At 38.9% G+C, this 8167-nt stretch overlaps 1 protein-coding gene across 1 annotated transcript in view; it reads left to right on the top strand.

The window, feature by feature from the left end:
* Positions 1-1036: 1036 nt before the first annotated feature.
* The window catches only part of LOC143034466 (uncharacterized), a 126055-nt gene continuing 118924 nt past the window's right edge, over positions 1037-8167 (top strand). Inside the window, exon 1 of the mRNA XM_076200551.1 lies at positions 1037-1264. The gene's annotated coding sequence lies outside the window, so the exon portion shown is untranslated. The remainder of the gene's footprint in view (positions 1265-8167) is intronic.

Genomic DNA, 8167 nt, shown 5'->3' with positions numbered 1-8167 from the left:
AGGATACTGACCTTATGTTTGCTGATGACGCTGTCCTTCTTGCGGGGCCGTTGGAGTTCCTGGTTGCAGTCTTCCAGTCACTGCACAGGGAGGCGAGACCGTTTGGTCTTCAGGTCCCCTGGAACAAGACCAGGGTTCAGGAGTTTAGGGACTCAATGACTGACACATCACACATTTACTGTCCATGGATGTGGCGAGGATATTGATATCTTGCAACGCTTCGCATATCTTGGTAGTGTAGTGCATAACTGTGGTGGGTCATGTGAGGAAGTACTTCGAAGGATTGGCATTGCCAAAATGGAGTTATGGACTCGCTCATATTGAGTATATGGCATGTCGCCATCTATACAAGAGGACTAACATTCGAATCTTCAAGACACCTGTGCTCCCTGTCTTCATGCACGGCTGTGAGACATGGACATTGAATGGTGACTGAAAGAGGCATTTCGATGTTTTTTGTACCAATTGCCTTCGGATATTCATGGGGTATGGCTGGGATGACTTCATATCAAACGACTGTGCAGTGAGATTCTGCCTAGGCCAGTTACCAGCATAATTCGTGAACATTAACTTCTGGCACGTTCCTCTGATGTTCATCCTACTCACTTATCCATTTATTCTTATATTTATTTGAATATTGATCAATTTATTGATATATTTATTTATGTGTTTTTATTTATTTTTCAATTCTATTCTCGAAACTACAACACTACTTAACAAGGAATCCACGGCTATCGTCTCATAACCCCCATTTGAAAACAAGTTTATATTTTTTCTTGTACCATCCTGATTTTGGTATATGAATGTGTTTTTATATGTACATTTTTTACACTTTTTGTTCGATCAAATTAAGTAAATTAAAATCAAATCTCCCCCCCCCCTCACCACCACCACCAGTTTTTATCAGTTTGCTTCTCCACCGCTAGATGGTGCGCTTTCAACTCCAGCCGTCGCGGAGGCAGCCTCCTCCTCCTCCACTCCTCCACCAAGCCAAACAGAACAGGAGACATTTGACGGCTCCGCAGTGTACGTTGGTCACGAGTGGCGGGAGGAGGTGTGAGCGTTAACCTTCTTCCCGCGTTGTTTAAGTCGTTTCAAGTGATTTTTTTTATATAACAACACCGAGTTCTTGCATTGACGGGATACGACCAGTGTGTGGACTCAGGTGGTGTGTGAGGAATGTGTCGTAGGATTTCAGTGTTTTTGGGAAATTTCGTTGCAGTGTGTGGCTAAGGAGAGGACGGTGCCTGGAAGGTCGAACAAGGTAGGCGAGAGGGCATGGGTACCAATACTGCCCACACCCACAGACACCGAAAACAAATACATGCACGCATGTGCACAGGGACACGTATACACACACACACACACACTTATATCACTCTTATAATTACTGTATTACTCATAAAAGTACTCTATTGTATTATTGTCAGTGTATCACTGCTATTTCAATAAACCTATTATTATTATTATTATTATTACACACATGTGTGGAACAAACTGGACGAAAAAATAGTGTGTGCAAACACCATACAAGAATAACAAACTTGATCTTGCAAGATACAAAAACGGGCACTACGAGCATAACTTCCCCTCCCGTAAAATACAACTAGGTACTAGGTAAATAAACTTCCTGCACAGGTAGTGCAATGTAGTTCAGTTCGAAGCTTTAAGAATCATTTAGATAAACACCTAAGCAAGATGCTGTAATGATTATAATTTATTTTATATTTTTTGTTTTGTTATCATTTGTCTGTTTGATTTTCATTTATTATTAGTTATATGTCAATTCATTATTATTTACTATTTACCTGTTTGTTTATTATTTAACTACACCTATGCATTTGTTTATGTATTTCATTTGTTATTTACATTATTATAGTTTTTATTTATTAATTTATTATTATTGTGATTTTTTTCGCATCCGACCTAGATATGGACCAAAAGGTCTGTCGGCATGCTCCGTATTTGTAATCCTTTGTAAATACACACACACACACACACACACACACACACACACACACACACACATGAATGAGCTCTCGTCCTGAGAGTAATAGCTGTCGATCACGAGTCCAACACGTGATCCAAGACCATGATGAATCACACGTACACACACACACACACACACGTGCGCCCATACATACACGTACACGAACATATACCTGCATATCGAAATATATAGAAATGTATAATATATACACACATATATACGTTATACAATAACCATACGCATGCATGTGGGTGATGTAATAAATGCTAATAAGGTTTTATTTTTCATTTTTCGTTAAACAAGGATTTGTTCCATAATACATACACACACATGAATGCATACATACCTACACACACATATAAACACATGCACACGTACGTACATACATAATATACATGTGTAGCTCTCTACATAATACATGCACACATACATGTACATGTACGTATACATGTTCATGTACGTGTACATTTACATGTACATGTATGTGTACACATACATGTACACACATATGAATACACACACGGAGCGAGATTGTCCACAAGTACAGAAGCGGCGGTAAACCAGTCTGTACACACACACACACACACACACACACACACAGAAAACGGAGATATTATCTCTAGTCTTTTTTCATGCACGAAATTTCTGTATCACCCTGTAAATGCCACCATCATTATATTTCTAATGGTTATTATGGAAATATCTTTCCCTTGTCCATAGGTTCGGTTAAGAATTTTACACAAGCAGATGTAACTAGGTACTAGGTAAATCAACTTCCTGCACAGGTAGTGCAATGTAGTTCAGTTCGAAGCTTTAAGAATCATTTAGATAAACACCTAAGCAAGATGCTGTAATGATTATAATTTATTGTATATTATTTGTTTTGTTATCATTTGTCTGTTTGATTTTCATTTATTATTAGTTATATGTCAATTCATTATTATTTACTATTTACCTGTTTGTTTATTATTTAACTATACCTATGCATTTGTTTATGTATTTCATTTGTTATTTACATTATTATAGTTTTTATTTATTAATTTATTATTATTGTGATTTTTTTCGCATCCGACCTAGATATGGACCAAAAGGTCTGTGGGCATGCTCCGTATTTGTAATCCTTTGTAAATACACACACACACACACAAGTACACACACATACATGAATGAGCTCTCGTCCTGAGAGTAATAGCTGTCGATCACGAGTCCAACACGTGATCCAAGACCATGATGAATCACACGTACACACACACACACGTGCGCCCATACATACACGTACACGAACATATACCTGCATATCGAAATATATAGAAATGTATAATATATTCACACATATATACGTTATACAATAACCATACGCATGCATGTGGGTGATGTAATAAATGCTAATAAGGTTTTATTTTTCATTTTTCTTTAAACAAGGATTTGTTCCATAATACATACACACACATGAATGCATACATATCTACACACACATATAAACACATGCACACGTACGTACACACATACATAATATACATGTGTACCTCTCTACATAATACATGCACACATACATGTACATGTACGTATACATGTTCATGTACGTGTACATTTACATGTACATGTATGTGTACACATACATGTACACACATATGAATACACACACGGAGCGAGATTGTCCACAAGTACAGAAGCGGCGGTAAACCAGTCTGTACACACACACACACACACAGAAAACGGAGATATTATCTCTAGTCTTTTTTTCATGCACGGAATTTCTGTATCACCCTGTAAATGCCACCATCATTATATTTCTAATGGTTATTATGGAAATATCTTTCCCTGGTCCATAGGTTCGGTTAAGAATTTTACACAAGCAGATGTAGATATATTGGGTTTTGTATCATTGATGGGGTTGTGTACTCATTTCGCTGGGGGAAGTGATTTCTGTTGAATTAAATCGCCTGGCGACATATGGAATGAATATTGGGTTGCCATGTTCTCGTGACCTCACAGATTACTCCCCCTTTCCTTAAAAAAAAAAAAAAAAATCGGGAGTTTTGTGTTCTTCCCGATAAAATTATACAAAACCGCATAATAGGGACTTGTTTCATGTCACTTAAGCGTTAGATGGGATAAGGATGCGGCTTTGTAAAAAATTATCGAATATTCTGGGTCTCAACCTCTCTTGTTCGGTTGTTATATCTTCACCCTTGGAAGAGAGAGAGAGAGAGACTTTGCCACTATTTGACTTCCCGTTTTGTCGGGATAGAAGCGTTGGTAATCAACAGGACCGTTTGCTGGGTAATCGGATATCTCCAAAATCCAAAAGAACCTGTAATTTATTTGAAAAAAAAATAAGAACCATTATGACACCAGGGATATAACGTAAAGACTCCAACCATAAATATGTCCATTGCGTTTTCTTGACATTAGTAAAGCATCAAGAACACCCTTACCAACAAATATTCATACTTATACATCCATCCATACAGTCAAAAAATGACAGTCCAGCTGGCTGTACTGAAAGTTTTCGCCAAATTATTCGCCTGGACAACGCCAAACGGAGTCCCTTCGGCTACTTCCCCCAGTACGCCTCTTCCTCACCTTAGCCACCTGAAGAGCATAAGAATGGAGACTGCAAGAGACCATAAGGCCTACACTAGACAGTTCCATGTCTATTATCACCTGTCATCTCTATCCATAAAGTTATCTAACCATTTCTTAGAACAAACGATAGTTTCAGCACTCACTAACTACATGGTTACTAAGTCTATTCCACTCTTAAATTACTCTATTGGTAAGACAATTCTTCCCTATTTCCTTCTTAAACCTAAATTTGTCCAATTGAAATTAGTATGAGACATGCGCTGTTGTCTTAAGAACATAAGAAATAAAGGAGACTGCAAAAGACCATAAGGCCTACACTAGGCAGCTCCGTATCCATCACCACCTGTCGTCCCCATCCATAAAGTTGTCTAATCGTTTTTTAAAACAACTGATAGTTTCAGCGCTTACTACGTGGTTACTAAGTTTATTCCATTCATCGACCACCCTATTTGTAAACCAATTCTTGCCCATTTCCTTCTTAAATCTAAATTTGTCCAGTTTATACCCATTACTGCGAGTCCTGCCCTGTTGTTTTATTATGATGACTTTGTTTGCATCACCCTTGTTATAGCCTTTGATCCACTTGAACACTTCTATTAGATCACCCCGCACTCTGCGTCTTTCCAGAGAGTGTAAGTTTAGGTGCCTAAGCCTCTCTTCGTAAGGCAAATTTCCGAGTCCTTGTATCATTTTGGTCATTCTTCTCTGTACTGATTCTAGTGAATTTATGTCCATTCTGTAGGACGGAGACCAAAACTGTACCGCATAGTCAAGGATGGGTCTAACTATCGCTAGATAGAGTTTAATAATTACCTCTGCACTTCTATTCGTTACCGTCCTAGCAATGAAGCCTAATGCTCTGTTTGCTTTATTTCTGGCGCTAATGCACTGCTTCCTGGTTTTAAGGTCCGGACTCACCAGAACTCCCAAGTCCCTCTCGCACTCAGATTTTTCTAAAAACGTGTCATCTAAGTTGTATCTATTTTCGGGGTTGTGTAGCCCTACGTTTAACACGCTACACTTAGAGATATTGAAGTTCATTTGCCATTTCACCGACCATGTTAACAGTTTATTAAGATCATCCTGCAGAATCTGGGCGTCTTCTCCTGACCTAATTAGGCGTCCTATTTTAGTGTCGTCCGCAAACTTACTAACATCACTATTTAACCCATCGTCTAAGTCGTTTATATACATAATGAACAATAAGGGACCCAAAACCGAGCCCTGGGGGACCCCGCTAGTAACATTGCCCCACCTAGATTTTATTCCATTTATGGTGACCCGCTGTTTTCTGTTACTAATCCAAGCTCTAATCCATTCTAACACTTTTCCTCCTATGCCATGGGCTTTGATTTTATTTAGTAGTCTCTGGTGTGGCACTTTGTCGAACGCTATGATGACTTTACCTGCATCACGTTAACAAAAGATAAAATGCCAACCGAAGCCAGTTAGTAAGAATATCTCCTACCTTATCTACCCGTTCAACAAGTATCAGCATAAACGCCGACGGCTCCACCCTCGTATGGCTGGGTTCTGCAGCTGTGTCCTTAGTGAAACAAGGCCTTGGTCTCCCCCCTCCCCCTCCATCGCTTCAGTCTTCACTACTAAACTCGTTGACAGCTCCCCCGCCTTGCATCCTATACAGTCTTATCAGAGTCGCAATGTTCTACAAATGATCTTCACCCGTTACCCTCTGGTCCGCAAAATCCATTCATAGGTAATCCAGATTTCTACCCGACTCAAATTTATATCTTTCTTCAGGCTGGCAAGGCGGCTTCATTCCACTGCCGCTAATAGCCTTTTACTCAGATCTTCAATCAGCAATGCTAAACATGTGACACCGGTATGGTAGGAAAAGGACATTCCCACCCTATAATCCACCTCCCATTTTGCAATGTCAGGCTCCTCTCACGTCCCGTAACAACCACTTGCTGTCATTTCACCTCAAACACCAAATCCTGATCAACAAAACACTAATTTATCTGTCAACTCTCCGTAACTTCCTACAGAAAACGGATCTGTTGATAATCAAACTGTAAATAGCCTAACGGCTGACTTGCAAACCATATGAAATGCATAACAGCGCAGGATTGTCCACAAGGGAAGAAGCTCTATTAAACTACGGTACTTAAGAACAACAACCCCATACACATGTGAACAATGTGTGTTGTTCAAGAGATAAGCCTTGAGTCTAAAATATAAGAAAACACATCTGGAATCCACAAAGGGGAAATTCCCTTAGTTAAATAAAATCGCCTTTGCCAGTACATATTTTAACGAATTTGTAAGATATTATTATTATTATTATTATATTATTATTATTGACGTAAGTGGAAGTAGGAAACACAGGAGTCTTAGTCTTGAGTGTGTTTGACTAGTTTCGCAAGTACGTCTTTTCATTGCTTTGGAAAAAAACAAACCTACGAAACTGGTCAGGAATAGACTCGTTTTCTTGTCACCTGTCCTACCTGTCGGAATGTCGCAACATCATCATCATTATTATCATTATCATCATCATCATCATTTTTATTTTTATTTATTTATTTGATAATGAAGAGTAAGCCAGCAGTCTTGTGATTGTGAAGTTTAGAACACCGTTTCGCTTATGCAATCGACAGACGTCGTATGAGGAAAATATTATGCCGTTAAATACTTCGTATTCATAATACAAAGTGTCAGACATAGTTGCATCATAAATAGCTGTCAGCTATCTTACTTTCGTGCATAGAGCCCTACTCAAGACAACAGAAATTGGCATTGTTGTCAGAGATGATGGGAAGTACGATAGATGTGTGTATATTCACGTGGCCTACGCTTGATAAATATGTATTGATAAAGACGTGTGACCTCGTTCCTTGCTTTATATTGTTATATTTATTCACGCATGTTCTTGCGCGCACGCACACACATACACACACAGACACACACACACAAAACCACAGATGATGCAGCACCTGGTGAAGTCTATCTACGTTCTTAGGCTGCCACAGGAATTTCGTTATTTTCTTGTCCAAGATTTCCCATGATTTCCCCATTCTCGCTATCTTGTGTTCATGTACACGATATACTTCATAAACCTAACTCGTTTATTTTTTTGTCTTCAGTTTCGTTTACTTACACACACACACACAACTTGTACGTTCTTTACATGCATTCTTAAGCCTTGTTCTTGGTGTTTCTGGAGTGTGAAAACGTATGCAAGTTCTCATTCATCTCTTCTCAGTGAGAATTACTCCGCTCAAAGAAAAACAATGACAATGGAATTTTGTTCTCCATAGGCCTGTGCCAGACTGTTATTGGGGATAAAGTACAAGATTAAGGGCATTGTGTAGTCTTCAGTGTTGTCTGGTACTAATGATTTAACAATGTAGTTCATTGCTTGGATAGCGGTAAAAAGTAGTTTTCTTGTGAAGGAGAATAGACCAAATTCGCATCGACAAACGACATATTTGTATGGAATAAATAAGACTGCTTTTGTTCCCAAAGTGGGAGGGAATCTGTGTGTTATATCATGGTCTTGGATCACGTGTTGGACTCGTGGCTGACAGCTATACCCTCCGGAATGAGAGCTAGGAGCTCGTATATTGT

The sequence above is a fragment of the Oratosquilla oratoria genome, chromosome 17 (genome assembly GCF_046742065.1).
Source record: "Oratosquilla oratoria isolate Oo_2021 chromosome 17, ASM4674206v1, whole genome shotgun sequence".
Taxonomy (NCBI): Eukaryota; Metazoa; Arthropoda; class Malacostraca; order Stomatopoda; family Squillidae; genus Oratosquilla; species Oratosquilla oratoria.
Note: the sequence above shows the minus strand (reverse complement) of the source record. Positions and strands in the feature narration are given on the sequence as shown.